This window comes from Crocodylus porosus, unplaced genomic scaffold (genome assembly GCF_001723895.1).
Source record: "Crocodylus porosus isolate Cpor-Errol unplaced genomic scaffold, CroPor_comp1, whole genome shotgun sequence".
Lineage (NCBI taxonomy): Eukaryota > Metazoa > Chordata > Crocodylia > Crocodylidae > Crocodylus > Crocodylus porosus.
This window is the reverse complement of record NW_017728951.1, coordinates 23,613,368-23,638,599: the sequence shown is the minus strand read 5'-3', so window position 1 is coordinate 23,638,599 and position 25,232 is coordinate 23,613,368. Positions and strand designations below refer to the sequence as shown.

The 25,232-nt window shown below is 39.2% G+C and overlaps 1 protein-coding gene across 2 annotated transcripts in view; it reads left to right on the top strand.

Annotated features, from left to right (window-relative positions):
- Window positions 1-25,232, top strand: part of SLK (STE20 like kinase) — a 65,734-nt gene that overhangs the window by 630 nt on the left and 39,872 nt on the right. The gene's annotated exons all lie outside the window — the stretch shown is intronic.

Genomic DNA, 25,232 nt, shown 5'->3' with positions numbered 1-25,232 from the left:
ACACATGCAGGTAACTCATTCGTGGCCCAGGTGGAGGTAGGACTCAGACGTTCCTGCTTGTCACCAGAAATAAGACATCCAAAAGGTGGAAGAAGACCCATGAAGTCATCATCCCACTTTCACCTCCTCCGCCCTGCCCCCTGTCGAGTCGCTCCTGCCTTCTTCTGTCTCCCTGGTCCTGTTCAGCCCGACTCACGAAGGCAGTGGTTTTCAGTTTGCCACCTGCAGACCCGTGGGGGTCCCCACACGGCCTGTAAGGGGTCCTTGAAAGATGGCCACAGCCAGTTAAAAGTAGGTGAATACCCATGGTTACAGTTCAGAGGGTCCACACCTGCATTCAGAATGTCAGAGGGACCCCTCTGAATTGTAAAAATAGGTGACTACCCAGTTAAGTGTCCATTTGAAACTTTTTTTTCTTCATCATTTGCAGACCCCTAAAGTCAGGTTGAAAGCCACTGGGAAAAGTTTTCCTAGTCCTAAACTTAGTGTCCTGTACACCCTCCCCCCCCCTTGATTTCTTGTGCCTGTGTAATATCACCGTAAAGTTGACTGGGTGTCTTTTGTCCTCATGTCAGTCTTTTGACCTCTTGGAAAAAGGGTCGTTTTCTTTAGCAACGTGTTTTGTCCCCCTCAGATCACTTGTGTCGTGGCTGTCCTAGCTTGTTTTCAGTGGTCTGGCTTGTGTACCGAAATACCACAATATAAATAGCCCTTTTGAGGGCACTTAACGTCTCAGAAATAGCATATAGTGAAACAAGCTTAAAATCACCATACAGCAAGAGGGCCCAAACTGCCATATGTTCCTGTCTATTGGAAACAGGGTCTTTGCACTTTGAGTGAGTCATTTAATGCCTCTAGTTTCTAGTTTTATGGAGGGCATGGTATAAAGGTAATGGGGAGGCTGCGTTCTCAAAACATGAGATCCTCTGGGAACAGAAATGACTTCTGGAGCATGATAATGGGCCTGGAATAAACTAGAAAGGGGAATACAGGTGCGACAGTCCTGCAAGGTGGCTAGCTGTTTCCATCAAGAAGCTGTCATGTTAAAGAGTCTGTATTTCAGTGGAAATGTGAGAGAGGTGCAAACTGGATAGACTAAGCCTCTAATCAAGTTAATGCTGGTCAAGAAAAAAGCAACTTTCATAGTTATTAGGGATGGAAGGGACCTTATAGATAATCAGGTCCAGCCCCCCCACTTTGTATCATCTTAGTATTTCTTTTTCCAGACTTCTTAATGCAAAAGAGTCTTTATGTCACCTTGTAATTGTAAGGAATATGTGTAAACAAGCACTGGCATAAGAACACTGACTTTTTTATTCATTTGCTTTTTTTTTTTTTTTTTTGAAAAATCCAAGTCAAGTTTCAAAGTGAAGCAGCAGTACATCTCCCACTATAATGTACAATGAATGGAAGACAGATTTAAACACATAAGGCTGTTTGGAAAATCTTAACCAAGTGTTCTGGTATAGCAAAGTGCCTTCTTCAAGAGCATGTACCAAGTGTTAAAATTCCCCTCTCTTTAAGCTCCATAGCTATGCATTGAAGTCTTTTTCCAGTGTGTAGAGAGGCAGGTAGTCTGAAGTCAGGCAGAAGGCAGGGCAGGGTGGCAGCTTCAGAAACTAAATTGTTCAGAGACCTCAATTTTCTGTAAACAACAGCTTGCTTCATCATAGCATGATGAAGGGTTAGCCACCCTGCCTTCTGCCTTTCCAGTTCCCATAATGGAAGAGCGGAGGGCACCAAAAACAGCCCCACTAGATGCAACCTGGCCTGCCTGTTTGCCTCTCTGCATTTTCAGGTGGAGAAGTGATGGTGTCATGCTAGTGCTTTATACAGAAAATGCAGCTGAGCAACAGGATAGTGAAACTGTGCCCTTGACAGTATGTTGTATATGGACAAGTAAACAGACAGAAGAGACTTTTCTATTGGCTGACTTTTTTTTTCCAGCAGGAAATGGTCTTCTTAATTCAGTGCCCCACTTCATTCAGAAAGCAAAACATTTTCAAGCATTCAAGTTCACAATTTCAAACTAAAAATATGAATTTTTTTTAGTTGATATTCTGAATTACGCTTGCATTACTTGTGCTTTCAGGTAAACTTGGTTGGACATAAAGTAGTGTGCTAATTTTCATATATTTTAACACTACTGTAGAGAAGAAAACATGAGTGCTCATTCTGTGGCATGTAACTTTTTCTCACATTACAGCTGGAAAGAAATCCAGATTTAATCTGATAGGAAGACCAATTTAGGTATTGCAGTTAGTGCATTTTTAGCATGTTGGACAGAAACTTCACTCCTGGATGTTCTTTTTTTTTTCCTTTATGGAAAATTGCAAGGATAACACTGGATTCTAACATGAATTGGAAGGATATGGACTAGTTCTGCTGGAACAGAATTGTCACAGCTTAAAAGACAGATCCAAACATAACTTAGAAAGCAAAAAATTGGTGTACATACAATGTTGCTTAATTTTATGGCGTTTTAATGAACGTGGCATTACTACTTAGTAGTTTTCATGTTCCAACTACATCCTGAATGCCAATAAACAAGGTTAGATTAAAAATGGAAAAATAAATAAATCAACCAAAAAGTGATTACAGCAGATTTTATCTGTCATCCAGAAAGGGCTGGGGTAAGTGTACTTTCTGTTACAACGTAATTCTGCAGATAGTAACCAAACATGTTTGTTAAATAGATACTGAATCTCAAAGCTGCCTACCCTGTGATCTCCAGATTGTGGCATCTCCCTTGCTTTGTATCGCCAACTGTGAAGAACACTTGGAAATACTAGGCCTGAAGTGAAAAATCTTCATAAATACTTGAATTGCAGAAGCTTAAGGGAAATAATGATTTCTACAGTCTGTTATTTTTTTTTCCTTGTTGAACTGGATTTAAACAGACTAGAATGCCTTTTACATAACTAAGATCTGGGAACCTTTTCTAATTACTCTGTTCTCTGCTTTGGCAGACTTACAATGAAAGGAACTGCTCCTTAGGGGTTGGTGGGTTTTTTTTTTGTTTGTTTGTTTTGTTTTTTTTTTTTTAAATGGAACACATACCAAGCTTGTTTGTGTTACTGTTTACATTTGGGAGAAATCTTAGACAACTTCTTTTTTTGAACATGAATTCTGTTTACGCAAGTAACCTAAAATAGCACTCTCCAAGCATATTTTTACCAGTAGTTTAAATATTAAACTATGACCTGATTAATATATATTTAGTTGCTAGTCTGTTTAAGTTTACCCTAAAGTCTTCCCTGCATGTTTTATCTCCAGCCTGTGCACTAAAAATTTTTCCAGTAGTGCCAAGGATGTTAATTTTATTTTTCCTCTTAGTCATTTATTCAGCTTCAGTGACTAGAAGTTTACTGTTTCTGGAAATGTTTGTACTGGTCTGCTAAATCATTCTTGGCACTTGCAGGCCAAAAGAATGGGATATTGTGCATTAAGGTGTGCTGAATTAACATCTGACATCTATTAAAGGTATTTTAAAATTTTCATTATCTAAAATTTTGGAATGGTCCACTGCTAGATGAGAGATTAAATGGAGACACTTATCTACTATGGGGATGGCCAGGTTGCATGGGCCTTTTCATTCCAACTATCTTTGAAGCTAGGATAGGTAAAATATCACCCATGGGCTAGAATGGACTGGCCAACTGGATGACTCCAGCTCCTGCACTGCCCAGGCAAGCTCTTCTGCATGTGCCCTCAGCCAGGTCCCAGGATCTGATGTGCAAGCAGCCCTATAAACACACCCACCCACCTCCCACTTCCCCTTGCTTCCCTACACAAAATACAAGACTTTATTTTTTTCCTGATTCATTGTTTTCTTCCAAAATATTTTGAGCTATTGTGCGCTAGTATGTAGTCTCTATATACACTATTCAGAAAAAACAACTCTGACATCTACTATAATATTTTAAATATTTGCTTTTTTAAATCTATAATTTGTTAAAATGATATCTTCTAAAAGACTGCATGTGCAGCCCTTGACAGCTCACCAAAATTTGTTAAATGGTCTGCCAGCTAAAATAAATGCTCACCCTTGTTTTAGTCTGAGTTTTTTTTGCTGGTAGCTGAATAGCTTAGGACAAGGTTGTCCCACTGGCTCACAGACTTCATGCATCCTGTCCAGGCGGGTAGGGGAAACACTTTACTATTTGAAATTTAGCAGAGAATGAGTTACACCCAGTACATCTATATCACGTTGCTGGTGCTCTTGGAGATGCAACTGAGTACACCCTGGTCACGTTGCCAAACCCAAAAATGCAGTGACCCCTGGTCTCAAAGCATACTGGAGACTTGTTTTGAGCAGCAGGATGGTTATAGCATCTAGGTTGGGTATCCTTGGAGTAGCATCATTGCTGTATTCCTTGATTTTGGTGTGTACATGTGCAAATACCTCCCCCAGTTAGAGTAGGGATGCATTGTAGATGTGTCTAGGGTTGATCACACATTTGAATTTGTAAAGAACCGATTTCAGATAAATCTATATATGATCACCAGGGAACTAGGTTTTCTGTTTGCCATGGAAAAACTTGGATTTTCTCATTTAAAAGGAGAAGAAAAATGTGGGAGAACTGCAGGTTTCTTCTTGCAGGTTGGCAGAGTTCCAGCCTTCAAGGTATTGGTTGGGGCTGGAGGGAGTGGGATCCAGGGGGCATTGGGTGCATATGCATGTGGCAGCCAGGTAATGTGGTGGAGAGTAGCTCCTGCAGCTCCCTCCAGGTGAATCTGGAGGGGAGGGACAGCAGGAAGGGGCACAGGTAATGCATGGGGAGGTATAGGTGACGTGTCAGGGGCCAGTACATGCCTCCTCCCCACCATATTTCTGTGCCCACAGTGGGGTGCAGGGCTGCAGTCTGCCCAAGCGAGCTCTGGGCAGGAGCCATCTCTGCTGCCTAGTAGGTGGGACCCAGTTGGCAGCCAAGGTGGGGCTCCCTCCTGCCAAGGTGAGGTGTGGTGGCACAGAGTTGTTATATTTCATTATAATGATCGAGGCACTGGTAGGCTTCCAAATTGCTTTAAAATTATAAATGTATTAATAAAACATTGTGTTCACCTGACACCTATTTATATAGTGGCATTTCATTTTAAATTGTGGAAAGACATGGATTTATTTATTTTTTTAAAAAAAACAACAACAAAACCCCAAAAAGATAAGTTTGGATTTTAAGACTGAGAGAACCAGGATGACTGAAGATCACTTATTTCTGTTTTAAATGTTCATTATGAGAGGCTTTATCAGTTGAGCTGAATTCCTTTCTAAATCAACTTTAATTGGTGCTGGGGTCTTATGGAGACAACCCTTTGTTTTACCATCTATATGTCATTCTTGCTGACCTGTAACTCACAGATCCTCTATTGTGATGCCTGTATAGATAACTTAGCTGCCAACAGGTCCTATTTAACTGTCTAAAAATCAGCAAAATCTACCTGGGATCTTTTTCTAGTTTAATTATCCAGTCAAAAAAAGTAAATCATGTCAGAAAAATTGTGTGCAGGACAACTGGATTGGAGTGTTTTGTTCAGTTATTTTCCTGTATTTAGTGTCAAGTTCGTAGTAAACATAGGACTACACAGCTTCTTTTCAGAATACTGAATGCGCAGATGCCTTTGTTTTATCGATAGGTCCCACAAAATGTTTTCCAAGCTTGGCACTTAATTTGTACCTGCTTTTGTCTAGTCCTTACTCTTTGGTTTGGGTGACCCTACCAGGAGTTAGTCTCCTACTGGGTCAGTGAAATGTATAAAACCTTTCCCCAAATGCTTTGTACTGTCCTCAGGAAACCATACAGTTTAGTTCAATTAAAGTCTTTCTTGTATGCTGCCATGTTTTGAGCTACCTAAAGGTTAAGTATCTGGTCTAGAATCTCCCAGTGCTGAATAAACAGGTGACTGGAGTTTTAAGAGCTCTTGACTGACTGACTTGTTAACACCAGAACAGAGAATAAGCAGATAATAATTTCTTCCTTTCCCAGTATATAGGCAGGATTTAGATAAATTAGCCCTGAGAGGATAGTGCCAAGTTTATCCAGAAAAATCAAATGTATAGCAATAATCAGTGCAAGATTTGAATAGTCTCGATTCAAAACTCTTTGGTGCAGATACAAAATACTTTGTTCTAATTTGTCTAGACTCAACTTCCTGTATAAACTGATTTAAATGGTAGGTTTTTTTCATTTATCTAACTATAAGATCAGAGAGGGAAAACACATTTGCATGCTTATTAAACTTAAAATATATACTGAATAAATATTTTCTACTACTGGGATGTAAATTGTTTGAGGCAACTTTCACATACAAGTTATAAAAAGCTGTTGATTTATTAGAATGTAGGTGTTCTCTCATCTGTTGTGCCAAATCCTTCATCTTTATCCACTTGTCAGTAAACATTAAGTGGAATCAAATTCACTTTTCCTCCATTAAACTGGAGTAGTGAAATAGAATCATCAACTAAAATCTTGTGAAAGTGACCCTTACTCCTCATTACTTTTCACTGAAGGGGAAGCAAGAGAAGATGTGAAGGTAGAGAGGGAAAAGGAGTCTTACTCTTAATGGGAAGTTTTATGTTTTCCAAGAACAGCACTTTTTTTATAGTTTTCTAAATGAAAATACATAAACTTGATCCATGTTTTTCCAAAGAAAGTCTGTACTAGGGAACAACTGTTCTTAAGCCTAACATTCTTGTTAGGCTTTTGAATATTTTTCTTGAGAACCCCAGTGACTGCCATCACCTGTAGAAAATAAGATGGTTTCATACCAGTCCATTTGGTGAGGTGATTTAAGCCAGAGACACTTGTGGCATTACAGAGTAGCTGGCAGCATAGAAAAAGTGTTACCCTCTTGTTTTCTCAGTATTATAAATGTTACAAGTGCATGACAGACTATGAAAGTGGCAGCTTGTCATGATTTAACTGAGTTGCTAGAAATGTTTTTGGTTTTTAGTTGTTTAAGCGGGTGGAGGGGAAGAGGGTTATGGGGTTTTGTTGTTTTGTCTTTTGGTTTTCCTTGTAGCTGTGCATTGCCACTTGCTTTGAGCATTTTTGGAGGTAATTGGTAGAGGCAGAGATACACAACTGCAGATGGTTGACTACAGAAGAGTTTTCTTGTTTAGATGTTTAAATGGAGCTCTGCTGAAATTCCTTCCATCTTTCCTCCAACCAGCAAATATTTTAAGCAAGCAAGAGGTGCAAAAGAAGTTTAGAGTCTCATTTTCTTAACTCATCTGGTGTGAGCTTGGTACCCATAGTGTGTGACTTATGAGTAATGCATTCAAGAGTAAAATGTAGAGAATAGAGTGAGCAGACAAGTACATGAAGGATAAATATAGAACATTAATGATTGCTCCCTTTTCCTTCACCAGGCTGTCATGTTTTCCAAGGTGTGAACTCAGTTATGCAAGTTGTTCTAAAACACTAGTCAAGTATAATGCTTGCATAAGATTGTGTTGGGGTTTTTTTTAAGATTTTTTTTTTTTTTTTCACTCAACCTTATAAGGAATTTCTAGTCTTCAACATTCAGTATGCCATGCAAGCATTTTTTTTTTAACAATAATTATCTGTGTATAACATGTTGAACTCTGTCTCTTAAATATGCATCTTCTCTGCAGATTAAGTTCATATCAATTTCACACTTTGTAGGAGAAACACAGTAGTTTAAGGTTGTAAAATAAAGCCCTTTTTCAGGATGTCGGTACACCATTAATCTGCCATGATCTGTTCTAGGCTGAACTTTTCACTAGTTTTCAGTCATGTGAGAGAAAATCCTTGAGCTGTTTTCAGCCTCTATCTGTAAGGCCAGTTCAAACTGATTAAAAATGCTATTTATAAAGTCTAATGTGCAAATAAGTCATCACAACTCGGTTTATAGTCTTGTTCTGAAGGAAACTTAACTTTTTACATTTTGATCGAGTTGCAAGTATTTGAAAAGCACACTGAAGAGAGTGACTTGTTTTAAATTAAGTGCTTCACAAATGTGTTTGTCCTTTTCTCTGTTTAGGAATCTCCTGGGGGAACAACTATTCTTCCAAGTTTCCAGGGATGGTTCTTTTTCAATGGTAGTTCCATCTTGGAACCATATCAATGCATGTGAAAGAGTTTTTATTGTTGTTTTTATTTTTTTTTCCAAACACAGTACAATGCTATGTTTTCTAGTGCAAAAATTAAGTGACCTGTCTCACTCCTTCCTCCCTTTCCTAAACTCCATACTTTTTCCAATGTTTTCTTCCAGGAAGTAAAACATTTTAAGAATCTCTCTACTTTAGAAGTGTCCACAGACAGAGTATCCTGTCTGTGTGGGATTTAATTCGAGAGATGCAGAAGGAAGGGCAGGATGACACCTTTTTTTTTAACACTTCTTCTAACACCTGCTCAGAGCCTGCTGGTAGCTCTTCTTCTCCAGCCTCCTTGCTGCGCCCCCCTCCCCCCCCCCCCCATCTATATAGATGGTACAGCTGGAACAATGACCACTATGCTTGAACTCTGAAGAGTTCCAAAGTAAACTAGGCATAACTATGTCCAAGTCTGCATATAACTGAGGTCTTTAGACACTGTTTAACAACCTAGATTTGGCTCATTGACCCTTCATCTTCTAAGTAACACTTTAGTTTTTTTCTCATCATTTACCTATCTTCAGTACAGCAACTAGTGTAATAGTTATGGCCTCCTAGACTATGACTCTCATGGGTTGACGTGTTTGGGGAAAATACAGATCTTATAAAAAGGATGTTCTCTTCCAATAATGGTGTTTCTGCAGCTTCAAGGGCTAATGGGAGCAAGTCATCAAATCATTCCCGAATAAGGAATTTACACCTGTACTTTGAAATCCTACATTGCTGATTTTGAGTATTGGGGGGTTTGTTTTTTAAACAGGAAACAAAAGTAATTTAAGATGGTATTTACACTGCATAGTTACTCAATTAAAGCAAAAAAATCTGAAGTTGTGGGTGCAAGTACTCTTGCCCCCTCCCCCCATATCTAGATCTCTTTCAGTGTAGTACTCACATTGTTCAAATATAGATTCTCAAAACATTAGGTAGGCATATTGACTTCCTGCATGAAGTATGATTTTATGTAAGCCAGAACACAGATTTTTTTCACAAGTGAAAATTGGGGGGGTGGGGGGGGGTCACAGCTGGATAATATGGTAAAGAAGTGTGAGACTGTGCTGCCACAGGATGTAGTTTATTCTAAACTGTAAATCTGTCAGCGACTAAAATTATCAGTGCTACTTCATTAATGCATATATTATAGTAGCACTCTCTAGTATTAAAATATAGTTTAACAGCCATGAAACTGCCCTGTGGTTTAGGATACCTTTTTAAAATTTTGAGCAATAAAATAAACACTTCTTGCAAAAATTTAACAAGCATATCCAGTACTTGCAAAAAACATATTTGGTTTAACAGATCATAAGAGTAAGAGTTAGCAACATAAGGCTCAATAAGAGATTAAATTTATACACAGGTGGAGAATGACTGACTTAATTTGTAGTGCTGCCTGTATCAATGCTTCATAGTTTCATGCAGTTTAAGATGCTACAGCAGTTGTTGTTAATAAATGTTGTCATGTTAAACGTACCATGTACACGATGGGTTATTATTTTAATATCTGTATATATAGGTTCTGCTCTATGTATGCTCATCTCGATGAATATCAGAGATTGGCAATTCTGATACACAAGTACATTATGTAACAAGCTATATGGAACTTGAGAAATTCAGTTAAAACACTTAATGAATAAAAGCCAAGTTGCAGTGCTGAAGGTGGATGCAGCTTCACTACTCTCTGCCGTAGCCCTCTACTGTTGTGTTGTTTTTTTTCCTTTTGGGTTCTCTGGTGTTTGCATGTATTTATCCATAGCTGGTGTTATGTATAAACACACAATTGAGAACAGTTTTATTCACAAGCAGCTGGAGAGACTGAGGCTTGTTTCCTTTGGCCTCCTGTGCTTATATTTATGTCCTTTGTTTCCTGTCTGGCTTCATTCATTCACATGAACCTTGTAACCACAAACTGAAACAAGTTTTACTCAAACCTTAACTAGATTTTGGGTGGCCTTAAGGGATGGTGCTTTACCAACTTCAGTAAGTGATCACACGTCACTTCAGTTTTTTTAATTTGTTACCTTTTCAGCAATATAGTGAGCTAAATGACATTTTAATTTGCACTATTGAAATACAATGCTTTAAGTGATTATTTTACAGAAGCATGTTAAAAGTTACCAAGCTGTTTCTCACTGCTGATGGAGATCTGTCTTGCCTCCAAAATATCACAATCCTAAAGGAACAGCCACTGTTACCCAGTTAGCCTTGTTTGTTCAAAAAAAAATTTTAAAAAAATTACAGTGTTTAAACTGAAAATTAGGTATGCGAACAAAATTAAACCAGCCTATGGTATTTTTCATATTAATTTTAAGTTTATTTCAATAAAAAACTTCCTGCTTTTAAACTAATGCAAACATCAGTAGAAGGCAAAAGCAGCACGAGGCAGTTCTAGATAATATCTACTGCATTACTATATAGAGTCAAAGTAAAGTGGGAAATGACTTCCAGAGGTTATCTAGTCAAAGCCCCTACCTGAGGCAGGACTACCCCTAGCCAAACCATCCCATATAAACCATAATCTAAACTCTGTATAAGACTACCATCATCCCTGACACAGTAGACCTAACACCCAAACCTGCCAAAGATAAAACAGGGGTACCATGGCACCCAATGTCCTGCTGCTATAAAGTGGTGTTCCTGGGTAGACAATGGGGTAAAATTCTTGATGCCTAATATGGTTATCGGTGGTCTGACTCAGAGCGGAGGGGTAAGACCCTCTACACCTCCACCTTTGGTTCTAGCAGGAGCATTGACACACTCTGGTCAGAGTACCCAATCTTAGCCATAGCTGAACAGCCAGTGCCTCTGGGAAGGCTTAAAAACACTCTGCATGGGAGAAGAACTAGATTTGCCAGAAATATTTGGTTAGGACTTCCATTGTCTCTTGAGCAAGCAGTTCAACAAGGAAAGCTGGTGTATCCGGATGATTATGTATTAGCTTATTTCAGAGCAGTCACTTGCCCACCCCTTCATGTACCAGGAGTCCCCAGCCCGCAGTGCCTTGTCACCCAGTCTGTGGGGCTCCTGACAAGTCCAGAGATTTGGTGACATGGTGGCACTACTTGCCGGCTGCAAAGTTTCCAGATCCATGAGCCTAGGGCTCTGCGTGCTGGATCTGCTGCCCAATTCCTACATATATGGGGCAGGAGGGGACTGTGCCAGGTCATTAGGGCATGATCCAGGCATATAGGGCAGGGAGGGGGTGGTGCCTGTCACCAGATGCTGATTCAGCCCATAGATGGCTGCTATATCACTCATCTGCCCAATGAGCTAAAATGTTAAACACATCCCCTCTAGCCAAAGAAGTGCACTTCAGAATCAAAGCCTTCGTCAAGTAAGTTTCTGGATTTCATACCTTTCAAGGAGAATTAAAAAAACAAAAACGCTACACACAAGCTAAATGAGGTTTGAGTGATGACATTGTCTGTTAGGAAAAAAGCTTGAAGACCTTTCAAACAAAGGTGGTAATCCAGGTTAATATGTAGTAATCATCATGGATAAGGTAGGGCAGGATGGCCCCTTAAGAGATTTAACTGGTTCAAAGGCATGATCTCTTGTAGGCAATAACCCAATTCATCAAATGCCATGAGAGAGAAATAGGAAAGAGTTGTGTTCTTCCATTTGATTAGCTAATGGATAGTAATGGACACAGATGAAGTGCAAATGAAAACAAGACAGTTTGTAACTCCTGTTAGAAGAATGGGAAGTAAACATGCTAAAGCAAAGTGTAGTGTTAAAGGTAGAGTTTGTAGGAATTAGAAGGGTATACTTCAATTTGCTGATTCCTGTTAACACTTCCAGACTGCCTTTTCTTTACTAGCATGTTACTTAGATAATGATAACTAAAACAATATCTGTTTATTATTAATGATCCATATAGTGCCATTACCACATATATGCTGTAGAGTGGTAGTTCTCAACCTTTCTAGACTCAAGGCACCCCTTGCAAATGCCAGGCCTTAGTTTTGGGATTTTTTTGTCTACAGAAGAATAAGAACAGTTTTTCTGCTGCAAAGAACTCAAAGACCACAACTTTGGATTTTTATTTGAGATCTCTAGGTTCATCTTGTTAAACCATGCTTGTAAGCCTAATAGTTGAGACAACCTGCACCATCCTTGGAAGGATCTCAATGCACCCCAGGGTGTAGTGTCACCCTGGTTGAGTTATATTTATGCCAGATAGATATGCAAGCATCTCAAAATATTTAAGTCTTCAATAGGACTAGTGATTTTGCTTAACATAATAAAAAAAAAAAAAACAACAACCACCCCCAACCCCCCCCTCAAATGATCTTAAGTGGTCATTTGAAATTATTAGTCCCTTTACTTTGGTTTCATAACTGCATCTTTCATGTCTTTCAGTTAACGCAGTAGTTTGTAGCTATTGAAGGATCAGTAATTTCTCAGAAATACAGGTTTTCAGTATCCTCTTGGGTATGGTAGATTGCCTGTAGAAAGGCTTTGTATACCAGTGAGTCTCAGCCACAATGCCACAAAAACCAGAAGTGCTGTGAGAGCATTTTAAGGGTGTTGTGCAATATTAGTATTATTAAGTATGCAAACACTTGCATGTGATTCACAACATAAACAGAGTTCAAACAGGACTGCAGAGTTGGAAAAAATTATTCTGACCCATTGTGGTCCCAGTTGTTTGCAGTAAAAGAATTGTTCTTCTTTTTCCTGCACTCAAGTTTGAGTGAAAGCTGAGAGCTCCCTTTTTCTGAGGGGCTGTTGAGTTTAAAAATTTGTTTAGCACTACTGGTCTGCACTAATGATATTCTAGCAGTATAGGGTTATCAGCAAACTGTTCATAATGTGAATGCAGCTGCACTAATAAAATGACGTACTAGTATAATAAAATCGCCTCCCACCAGCAAAACAATTTGGCCTGGATAAACATGCAGTTTTGCTAGAGTGAGTGAACTGTGTTCGTCCCAGGTCCTTCTTCATATCTTTTGCTGGCCTAACTACGCTGCTAAAGAGCCAGTACAGTAGAGCTAGGACCTTCTTGCAGGGATATATTTTAGGCTTTTTTCCTCTGCCACATGCTACTTCAGCCTCCATTCAGAAAATGAAACATTTAAATCAGATGATGCTATGTGTGGGAATAAGTTTGCTCGACACCAGATAAAGAAGTTGAGAAAGTCCACCCATGAACCTCAGCCTGGAAGAATGAGGTTAATTTCCCTGTGAGTACCCAGCAGAAGATGGACCCTACTTAAAGAGCTTTCAGTTTAATAAAAATTAGTTTATTAAAAAGTGTCCTGCACAGGAGGAAGAAAACAGTAACAACCTTTTTCCCTGATGAAGAAGTATTTTCCCATTATCCTCTACATTGGAGTCTCCTGGCTGTTGCTATTAATGGTAGATGGTCAAGTTTATGCAAGTGGGAACAAAAAGCCATTTATAAATTACATTAAATGGAACATTTTTCCACAAATTAGTTACTAGCATGTAAACTGTTAACAACATACATTTTTGCTTTTGTCAGGCAGGACTAGGTAGCAATACTCAAATACTAAGAGTTCTTGTGACAGGGTGCCATCTCGAGGCTGGTCACGACATCTACCCACCCACCTGTCTAGGGCAGTCCACCCTACCCTTCCTGCCATGCCTTTGTTGCCACAAGTAGGTGTTTATTTGCTGGAGGCTACCCATTTGGTTGCCCTGATGCCAAGGATGAAATAGATGGCTCTGTACCTCCCCTTATACCATGTCCCATGCCTTGCAGATGGCATCCAAAATCACTTCCAACTCCCCTGGCCCCCAACCCAAACTTGGACTCAGATGCACCTTGGCCACAACTGCATCCCCACCCCCTGCACTGGGCTCCTAGGACTTATACCCCCTGGGCCTCAGACCCCACTCTATGGGCCTTGGCCCCTATGCTTTTCTCTCAGGGTATGCTACCCTAGCCTTTCCCCTCCACAGGGACCCACAAGGCAACAGGGGCTGAGGTTTTACAGTGTCTCATCCTCGCCTTTCACTGGAGAGGCACATTTCCTGGAGACTGCCCCACCACATCCAACCCCAGCAGGGTGTCATTTCAGGTTTTACCCGGGACCACAGAAACCTCTTCCATCCCCATAGCTCCTACTGTAGCCTCCAGATGTTTCCACAGCTGCTCGCCTCAGGCTGTACAATATTTTGCCACACTGGCTCCCTAGATGCAACTGCCAGCTCAGCTCCTAGGGACTGTGCTTATTTATACCCTGGCTACCCAGCCCTCCTCCAATCCAAGGCTCCCCTTGCAGTCATGTGAGTGCCTAATTGGCAGTAACTACACCTGCCAGCTGTTCCCCAGCCTGCTCAAGCCTCTTAAAGTGGCAGGCACCAAAGGTGCCCTACCATAGTTCATAATCTAGCTTGTTGCTCAAATCAGTTTTACCTGTTCACTGACAAAAAGTGAATTGGAAGAGAATGTCATAGCGGACAATGTATTTAAAAATTTCCTGTTGTATTTAGCAATTATTATAATAATAATAAAAGTTAATGGAGATCAAAGCCAAAATGTTAAATCTACAGTCTCCAGAACCAGCTATATACTGTTCTTAATTGCTTATCATAATACTTGGGCGTTACACTGGAGGAAAGACATCACAGAATTAACTATTTAGTTAACAGAGTTAAGGTTAAATCATTTAAAGGATTCCAAAAGACTTTTCTATGAAGTGAAGTATTTCCTCTGGCATTTTGCACTTACTGCTAGAATGTGGCTATACTGTAAATTAAACACAGAGGCTGTGTAGTGGAATGGTATATAACAGCATTATAAAACATTAGCAGAAGTAAGTAAGCAATACCATATCCAATTGGAAGTGGAATCTAGGTATTATATCTAGTATAACAACCTACTAGCACTTAGCCAGCATATAAGAGTTAGTACCCACATAGTTATGAGTAGTCACAATCAAAAAGTCCATCTAATCTGAAAGACAACATATTAAGGAGTGCCTGCCCCTCATAGCTTGCTAGGTCGCTGGTTCAATTCTGAACCCAAGTGAAGATTCCAACTCTGCACTCAGCTCCTCAAGCCTCAAACCTTTGTTGTAGCTTCTGTCTTCCTGGCTTCAGCCTCTTCCTCTAGCTGGGCCCCCTAGCCCAAGGTCCACTGTTCTGGACTTCAGCTTCTGAACCCCAGCCCATCTTCTGCTCTTGCCCTTCTCCGGCTCCTGTGTCCTGCACTCTGGCCTGCTCTCAGGGTCCCCAACTCCAGGCCCAGCTGCCCTCGCTGTTTTCACCCACAGTCATGTGGCCCCTGACCCCAGGCCGGGCTCCCTGATTCTGTGTGCCCTACCAGGCACCTATCCATGGCCTCCTTGCCTCTCCTCTAGCTACAATCTAGTCATCCAATGGTAAACACACACACACAAGCATCCATATAACAGAACTATCAGCACACGGCTTCACAGAGGCCTTCTTGCTCTGGGTCAGTACCCTATCCCAAGCTAGAAATTCCCAATGGTAGTTTTACTCTGTCTTGTGGGTAATTTGTGTGTCCATGAGCCTGCTTCCTGCAGTCAGCCTCCCTAGGGCACTCCTTTCTCTGCAGCATGCAGAAAGGAGTTTCCCCTTTTAATGAAGGGCCAGCCTAGCCCCTGCTGCTGCAGCCCTACACAGCTATCTTAGCTGGCTGCCTTCTCCAAGTAACAGGAGCCCTCGGACTATCTGTCACAAGGAGATTTAGCCATATTTCCCTGCATAAGTCATTGTGGCTTCATAATACTTTACGGAAGGAGTCAAAAGATAGACTTACTGGGCTCTTCCAAGCTTTTCATACTGAGATTAAAGACAGCAACACACACTACTTAAATTGTCCCTTATTAAATGAGAATCAAAAGTAAAGTTGTGCCACAAAATGTATCTTTATGTCTATTTTTCAAAAGCTGTAGAAGACTAGTCAGACTGACTTCAGTGGTGTCAGTGTGATTTTTCTTTGATTCCTTCCATTTTCGATTTTTGAAAAACAGCAACATTATTAATAATGTCTAAAGAAGAATTAATACCCTCAGTACCAATTAATATTTTGTTTGAATGTTAATGTCTATAATCTAAGCTCTTTGACATGTAAAAGTAGTCAATTAATAGCATAAAGGGAATTATGAATCAACTTCTATTACAGTTGTATTTAGAAAGCAAAGGCTTCACTATAATACCTTTTTTCTTTTGCAAGTTGTTAGGAAACCTACCCTACTTTCTTTTCAGTAGCTCAGAAATATGGGAAGTTTTATTTGAACAATATAGATTTTGAGCAAAGAGAGATAAAGTACTAAGTATGAGGCAGCAGAATATGTAGACAAGCTTTGTAAGAAATATTACAAAAGCTGTGTTTGCATGGTATTGATTCAGTCATGCTTTATCATCAATAATGAATCTCATTTTACCATGTTTTATAACAATATGAATTAGTTTGTTTTCCTGAACTCTTTTTTTAAAATACTGAATCTTATATTAAAATAAGCCTGTCTTTTTAAAAGGGAAAGTATACATTAACTGCTTACATGGAGGACTCAGTGCTAACACAATGATGCGTCTTATTTCATTTATCGTTCAGCTCTAGCCATCTACCTCTGCTCTCTCACATCACCTCATAATCCTGTAATCTAGCTCACATTACAGTATCGCCATAAATTATACAACTGCCCTTCCCCCAAATCCCCCAACTTTGAACTAATAGGATACTTGCCTTAAGCAGCTGCTCGCTTGAATGACTTTTTCCATACCCATATTTCCCTCTATACAAAGATGAAAATTCACCACTTCATTGTTTGGTACCTTTTCAGATCATTAATATATTAAATACCACAGTCTTGACTGTTGTCATCATTTGCCATATTGGAGATAGACCATTTAATCCTTCCCTTTGTGTTTGCCAGCCAGTTTTCAAGCTATGACAATACTTTGCTTCATGTCTGACACTGTTTAGTTTGCTTAGTAACCTCATATGAGGACTTTGGCAAAGGCTTTTCAAAAGTCCAGATAAATTCTGTTAGTTTGTCCTTTCTCAATTTCTTCACTGACATGTTCAAACAGTTGTATAGTGGAGAGGTTCAGTTTACCTAATCAGAAAGCAGGATGTTTTTTCTGTATCATAAAATGTTCAAACCATTTTATAACTGCATGTTTGAGAATTTTAGTTAACATGATACTGAACTAATATTTGGTGGTCTGTGCTTCCCAGATTCACTCAGGCATCTTCATTTTAATGAGGGACTGCATATTCTACCTGCTACTTGTAGTAGCATCTAAGATCACTATTAGAAAAAAAAACAACTGTATTTTTCTGGTTTGCTAACATTTGGTGTATAGTTACTTTTTTATTCCCATGGCAGGTAGTCAGTCAGTTTCCCCAGTGGCTTATATTGGTCTATCAGGCAGCAGAAGAGGGACAAGGTTTAAATATTAGAAAATGTGATTATAGTTGCCTGAAACTATATTTTTGTTTTATTTGTTTTTAATTTTTTTGATTACATGCCAATATATTCCCCTTAATAAGAACAAGGATTTAAGAATATAAATATTCAGTTCTCATAATTAGTTTTCAGTAAAGGAACAATTTTGGTTAATCCTCATGGTTGTGATGAAGTATGATATATGCATGCCAAATCTAGCCCTGATCATTAACGGATGCATGTGATTAATCCCATTGGTTTCAGTAACAGCTCATATACAGACAGCAGCAGGTTTGGAACCTTTGTTAATTTGGCCCAAATTATTGAACACGTAAAGTCCAGAGAACTACTGAAAATTCATAGGGGAACAATGGGTTTAAACAAACATGAAAGTAATGTACAGTAACACACCCTGCACCAAATATAACTGGCATCCTCCCTAACCAAATCTTGGAAAAGGCAGGAGAACCACAATTAGCAAGCACTGAGTGGTGTTAAGGCAATAGTTTTATTGCCATGGAAACCACTCTGAAAAACAGTAAACTTACATAATAGCCACAAAGGCAGCAGCAAACCATAATAACATCACAGGGATTTATGTTGGGCCTTAAAGTTGAACTTTGGTAGCATCATTTTGTTAGCAGTAGCCTAAAAACTCCTGGGAGGAGACTTATCTGCCATTATGTTCTATTCTCTGACAGTGAAAAAAATACCATTATTCCACAGCAAGCAGCAATGAAATATTTTGTCCATGGGGAAGGGGTATTGGATGCTGCTGTATTATGATTTTTTAGATGTTTCACTGCTCTTTTAATAATCATTTAATTTCAAACATTTATGGAGGTATGGAACCAAAGCTCAGTGTTGTTTAATTTATGTTACTGCCCTTTCAAAATGTAGATACAGTATTGCTGCTTGTCAGTGATGTGAGACTTCCTGTTTTCGTTAGCAGCCCAGCTACTTCATGGCTCTGCTGATTTTTTCGCAGCACATAGAATCATAGAAGAGTAGGGCTGGAAAGGACCTCGGGAGGTCATCCAGTCCAACCCTCTGCCTGAGGCAGGAAAGATCTTGTCTCCCTTGCATCTTTTACGCTTTAATCTCTGATCTCTTGTTACTACCAAAGGTTAGGCATGAAGTAAGTATTTCAGCATCACTGCAGAGCATGAAGATGAATGCAGAGAAATAGTTTAGCCTCTCAACAATATCTTTTGATATATATATCCTAGTGGACTCCAGGATGAACATGAGTTAGCTTTTCTGATGACTTCATCACACTGACAAGTGCATTTTATCATGCATCAGCAGATGCATGACAAACAGAACCAAGGAGGTGATACTTCCCCTCCGTCAGGCGCTGGTCAAACCGCAGTTGGAGTACTGCATCCAGTTTTGGGCGCCACACTTCAAGAGGGATATGGATAACCTGGAGAGGGTCCAGAGAAGGTCCGTTCATATGGTTAAGGGCTTCCAGGCCAAGCAAGCCCTATGAGGAGAGACTAGGGTACCTGGACCTCTTCAGCCTCCACAAGAGAAAGTTGAGAGGTGACCTTGTGGCTGCCTGTAAATTCATCATGGGGGCACAGAAGGGAATTGGTGAGGATCTACTCACCAAGGCGCCTCTGGGGGTCACAAGAAATAATGGCCATAAGCTATCAGAGAGTAGATTTAGACTGGACAGTAGGAGGAATTTCTTCACAGTTAGAGTGGCAAAAATCTGGAATGGGCTTTCAAGGGAGGTGGTACTCTCCCCTACCCTGGGGGTCTTCAAGAGGAGGTTGGATGGGCATCTGGCTGGGGTCATCTGAACCCAGCACTGTTTCCTGCCTATGCAGGGGGTCGGACTCGATGATCTATTGAGGTCCCTTCCGACCCTAACATCTATGAATCTATGAACCTGTGAATGAATTCCTTAATTATTTCTTCACAGTCCCATAAAGGACAAAAAGACATCCCATTTCCCTCGCAGTTCCTGATTTTGTTCAATTTAAAGACTTTAGTTATTTGATTTTATATCTTCAGAGCTATTTGTTTTTTAATTTTATCTTCATATTAATTTCCTTTTTATATATTGGCTGTTGTAATGTTTTACTCTTACTGGGGGGTTAAATTTCTATTTTTTGATGATACCTTTCCTTTTTAATGATCTCTCTAAGGGAAAAGTCATTACACTGACCAACATCTACTCTCTGCCTTTGCTTGTGTAAGCATACTAATACAGCCACTTCAATGTATTCCTGTGATTTCGGAAGCTGTTTGCTTTCTGCTTCTTTGACTCTTGCCATTATGCTATGCAGTTAGCAGAGTCCTTAATTTGACGGGGCCACTTTTTAAGATTAATTCTTCTGTTGCACCCAGACTACTACAGGAATATTAAGAAAACAGCTGGCTAAATAGTGGTACATTTTGCAGACTACCATGCAGGAGTGAAGAATTTCAGTGACCTTTTACTTTACAGTGACCATAACTAATTCCTGGGCTCCCAAGAAGTCACAAGACTGCTCATATACAATAAAGAACAATTCTTAACTGTCTCTTCTTCAAGGACAACTTTGTGTCATACTGGTGCGGTGTTGTTTGATGGTTTTTATTTAACGGAGATACTTCTGGCTGCCTCAGTGTTGAATCAAATAATGTAGCCTTGCAATAGACATGAAATATTTTATGAAGCGGCGATTTATAGTCTGTTAGTTTTCCATTTCAGTCACTCCAAGGGTGAAAATGTATGCTTGTAGCTTTGTTGACTAATATGAATTCAGAATAAACTGAGGCTCATAATCAATTTGTTTTTGTTGCTTGCAGAAAACCAATGTAGTTGCATCATATTTCAGTAAAAAGAGGCATCAGGAGGAAAGAGAGAGGAGAAAAAGGTTCAGTATCTTAGGAGTATTTCTAGTTGCCAGTCTAAGAAAGAAGGGATGCAGCTCACCCTAATTCAGTAGCAAATAGTTAGGTATCTGATTTAGATCTTCTAATTGCAGAGCATACTACAAAAGATCACAGGAGGGAACAGTAGGGCTTGGGGAGAGTGCTTTTTGTGCTTGCCTTTCACTAGATATGAGAATCTGTATGCATGACCCTCTTACCCAATCAAGGTCCAGTTTAGAGCAGGTGACCTGAAGCCATAATTGTAGAACCTGGAAATGTATTATTATTTATATTACAGTGGTGGCCAAAGGAGCCAGTTAGAATAAAAACCATTTCACTAATTGTGATCCACGCAGGTATAGTTCCTTTTGTGAGAAGCTAACTTTTAGTGAGTAACAGCCTCAACAGTTGGCTCTTAAGTTTTACTTTAAAAACTCTCTTGTATCATATTTCCTTATGTTCTACTTTTCTTGAAAAAGTAACTAATAATGGTTATCTTTAAGATGCACACAATTGTCTGCATTCCCATGGCTGAACAGCCTCATAGGCCCCTAGGGCTGCTGCTCCTTCTCTGTAGGAGCAGGCGTAAATCCCCATAGATTTCAGGTGAAAGAAAACAGAACATCTCTTGCTGAGTTATAGAACAAATGCTGTGCTGTCCCCATGGTTTGGGGCCATAAATAGAAATGGCTGCAGTTTGCTCCGTGCCTGAATCCAAGGGAAGTGGTGCTGGCTTCTACCCTGGGGATCTTTAAGAAGAGGCTTGAAGACTACCTGGCTGGACTCATTTGAGTCCAGTCTTTTCTCCTGCACAGGCGGGGGGTCGGACTTGAAGATCTACAAGGTCTCTTCAACCCCACTTCTATGATTTTATGAATTCTTATCTCATTACTCTTCTCAGGACCCAGTTATCTCCTAATCCCACTGAAGAGTTGGTGCGGTCTTGAATTTATATTCTGGCATATGAGATTTTGTAAAAGCAAGGGATCTCCCAAGGCTGTGCCCCTAAAATCCAGACTCCATAGGGACTGCTTGTTTTCATTTCCAGGCCCTAGTACAGTTCAAACCCATTACACCAGTTGTATGAGGTAATCAAATATTGTCCCCATTTTAGCAGTGGAAATTCTAGTACAGCAAAGATGGTGTTGGACAAATTAATTGCATTACTGTCTTTCGTAGTTGTTGAAGCTCACTTTTCATCTCATGGTTAAGTTATTTAAGAAACAATGTGTGTCTATCACCACATACTAAATCATTAGCAGAGTAAAACTTGGAAGTCAAAGGTACCATCTCTACTACAAGTCCTGATTGCCTTTTCTTCTAAACCAATATGACTACAACCTGGATACATTACTATATACAGTGCATCTTCAACTCCCCATAAGCAGAGAAAGGTCAGCTGTGTTAATCTGTCTGTCTTCAGCTACAGTAATGTTCCCACCCAGGGCTAAAGCCACAGAACTATATGGTAACATTAACTTGACTGTTCTCCCAAGCAGGAACAACGCATGTATTCACTATCTGTCAACTGTTTGCTGTTCTATCATTAATATATAAAATAGCATAAAGTCTTTTGGTCAAAGATTCTCCTAGCCATATGCTCTACAGTTCCAACCACATTGCTTCAAGTTAACAGTAGCAGCATGGTATTCCACTAGCTTGCAGGTGCTCAAACATGGCCCAAAAAACATCAAGCACACAGTTAACTGCCCCAGTAAACCAAGTTCCAAGATTATGTCTGAAAGTTATGAAGGAATCGTGGATGAAAGAAGCCCCTTGAAAAACTTCCCTGGCCTTTCCACCAACTCAGTTCAATACAGGACTGATCTGTAGACATTTAAAACATCAGTGTGCCTTCCTAGATAGGAGACTGAATTGACAGAATGTATGCGGGGACAAGTTATAAATGAGCTGCATTTCAAACTAGTATGAAATATAAAGAAGAAAAAAACTGATATAGTAAGAGAAAATATTTCTTCAGAACAGTTTTTCTAAGGTGAAAAGGCTCAGGGGAGCATGAAAGGTATTCACATGTGAAGAGTTATTTGACTTAAAATAGACCCATGTGCCCCAAAATGAAATTTGCGTGTGCAGTTCTAACTCTATGCAAATCAGGCAGTTACTCAGACACTTTTGTTCTTCCTCTGCTGTTTTTGAAAATGTGTTGTGACAAAAGAGAGATTTCTACCAAAGCCTGGAAAAAACAAACATGCACATACAACTGTAATACTTATTATTGTTCCATTTTTTCAATCCAGCCCTTTCCACACTGTTCAGTGATACTTTTATGCCAACAACAGTTACATCAGTAAATGCAGCAGCTAACTCTGCATTCCAATAGAAAAGCTGATTCTATCCTGCTCAATATTAACTTAAAAAAAAATCATGATTGAAACTGGTCAAGCCCTACTTTATTTTAAAACATTATTTGTCTTGCAATTTTCTGTATTCAAATTGCTTGAGAGAAATGCACAGATTTGAAGGTAATGCGTACAAGAGGTGGGTCTTTCCCTTTTTAAACAATTAGAAACTAGTGCCATATTTGAAAACCTGACATTGTTACTAGTAAAAATGATATACAACTTGTTTGCTTTCTTCAAGAAGTTGAAAGTGCTCTTAAAATAATTATATATTAACGATAGCCCGGAATATAAAATCATGTTTAACAGAGTTGTTACAGACAGGAAGCAAATGGAAATATATTCATATCTGATTAAGTTACTTTGAACAGTTAGAATTCACAAGAGCAACACACAGATCTGTCAGTACTAACAGAAGAGAATATATTGTGCATTTCAGTGCATATAACACTCAGTAACACCCTCCTTTTTAAATTGCTGGTTTTTCCTTAAAGATGAAATTGAGTCTGAAAGTGATGATAATTGCTGTTATAAAATTCCATAATTCCTACTGCAGTTTTCAGTAGAGTTGTATTTTAAAGCACTTTTTTAAAATACTTCATAATTTACATTTCATATCAAATGCAAATTTTAAATAATTGTTTTGTTATGGATTCACTTCTGAGAGCATTTTAAAATTCTTTGCCACAGGCATTTCTACAGATGCTAGACAAAAAAGAAAAAGGTCCTTTACTTTGCGTTCAAAGGAGATATTCCAAAGAGTTACTTTTGTCTAGGGTAGTGGTTCTCAACCTTTTTAGATTCAGGGCATCCCTCAGTAGACTTGAAGTACCCCATAGAAGATACCAGCTGTTAGCCTTTTTTTTTTTATTACAAAAAATAGAGCAGTTTTCTTGCACAGAATTTAGAAAGATCACAATAGGTCAGTATCTTTTTAACACTGTGTATTCTTATGTGAAAACTCTGGGTTTATCTTGCGAATCTTGGTTGCACATCTAACAGTGCTAATATTTCATGGCACTCTGTGACACCCTTGAGAGGATTTGAACGTACCCCTGGCTGTGTCCAGATGAGTGCAGCTGTGCTATATGTGGTGGCACAGACATGTCTACCTCATGCTCAGTTGTTCTCCAAGCTGTAAGGGAGCAGCATGGAGGGGGGGTTTTGACCCCCCAGGAGAATAAAAGTGGAGTGGTGCATGCACGGGCAGCATGTGCTGCTCAAGAGTGGAGCCAGGCTCCACAGAGCAGAATCACCACTGCTCCAGCCCCGGAAAACCCCCAGGACAGGCAACTGAGGCCAGCCCAGTGCTGGCTTCACCCTCCTTTTACCACTGGTGTGGTAACTTGCCATGCATCAGAGCACGTGTGGCATGGGCGTTCCCTGGGGCAAGTAGTGGTGGTGCAAGTGTGTGTAAACCTGCCTGAACTACAAAAATAAGTTTTGATGCAAGTAGGCACACATTAATTGATTAAATAAATATTTCATTTTGCCGATATTTTGTTGGGCATATAAAAAACTCCAGTTTGGTGTTACTGTTGAATTAGATACCTGTATTATCTTCTGTGTTTCATGTATTATTGATACTGTTCACTGAGTGCAATAACTACGCAGTAGGAAAGTTTAGCTTTCACTCTTCATACAAGTTGTGAAACTAATACAAACAAGATAAAGAGCTTGGTTTAACTTAACATTAGATAAATGCATGTCTAATAATACAAAACTTCTGTTATTAAACTTTGAGAAAGATCACTGAAAAACCTACCTCAGTAATCAGTGTTTGTTTTACTAACATCAAAAACAATAAGAGGTAGATTTAAATTTCCTTAAAGTTGAAGGCATATTTTAGTTTAACCTGCAGACGAGCATCTTGATATATATTAAATAGGTCTCTCAGAACTCATACCTTGAACATTATATAGCAGAGTCCAAATCATATTCTCCAAGATTGCTGCTTTGTTGATGAAAGAGACATTTGTATTCACTAAATGTCTAACTTAAATCTGAATAAATTTTATAACTGTGCTGAAAGAAAATGAAAGAGAACTTGAGAAGAGTAATAATTAAGATTATTGTTTTAGTTAAGAAATTTCTCTCAGCTTAGATAGACAGAAATGTTCGACCATTTTATTTTAAATCACAATAAGCTAATAAGTGACAATTTTGTGCATTTTTTTTAAAGCCAGTTTTTCATTGAGTAAAAATCTAGCTGAATTGGAGTAGACTGACTACTGATAAATATCTTAGTTCTAATAGATACTTTGTAGTATGATTTAACCAGACACTACCAAAATTTAAAGAAATATCATCAGCTTGAAAATAATACCTGAATGATTCAGTGTCGTTAAAGGGAATATCTAAGATGATTCTAACAATGGGATAAGAAGAAAAAAACAGCACTTCAGGGTTGTCAACACTCTTGGTGTCATTAATTTATACACATACAGTCAGTATCTTCCCTACATAATTATTGAACTGGGCTTTAATCCTGCAGGTGCATTT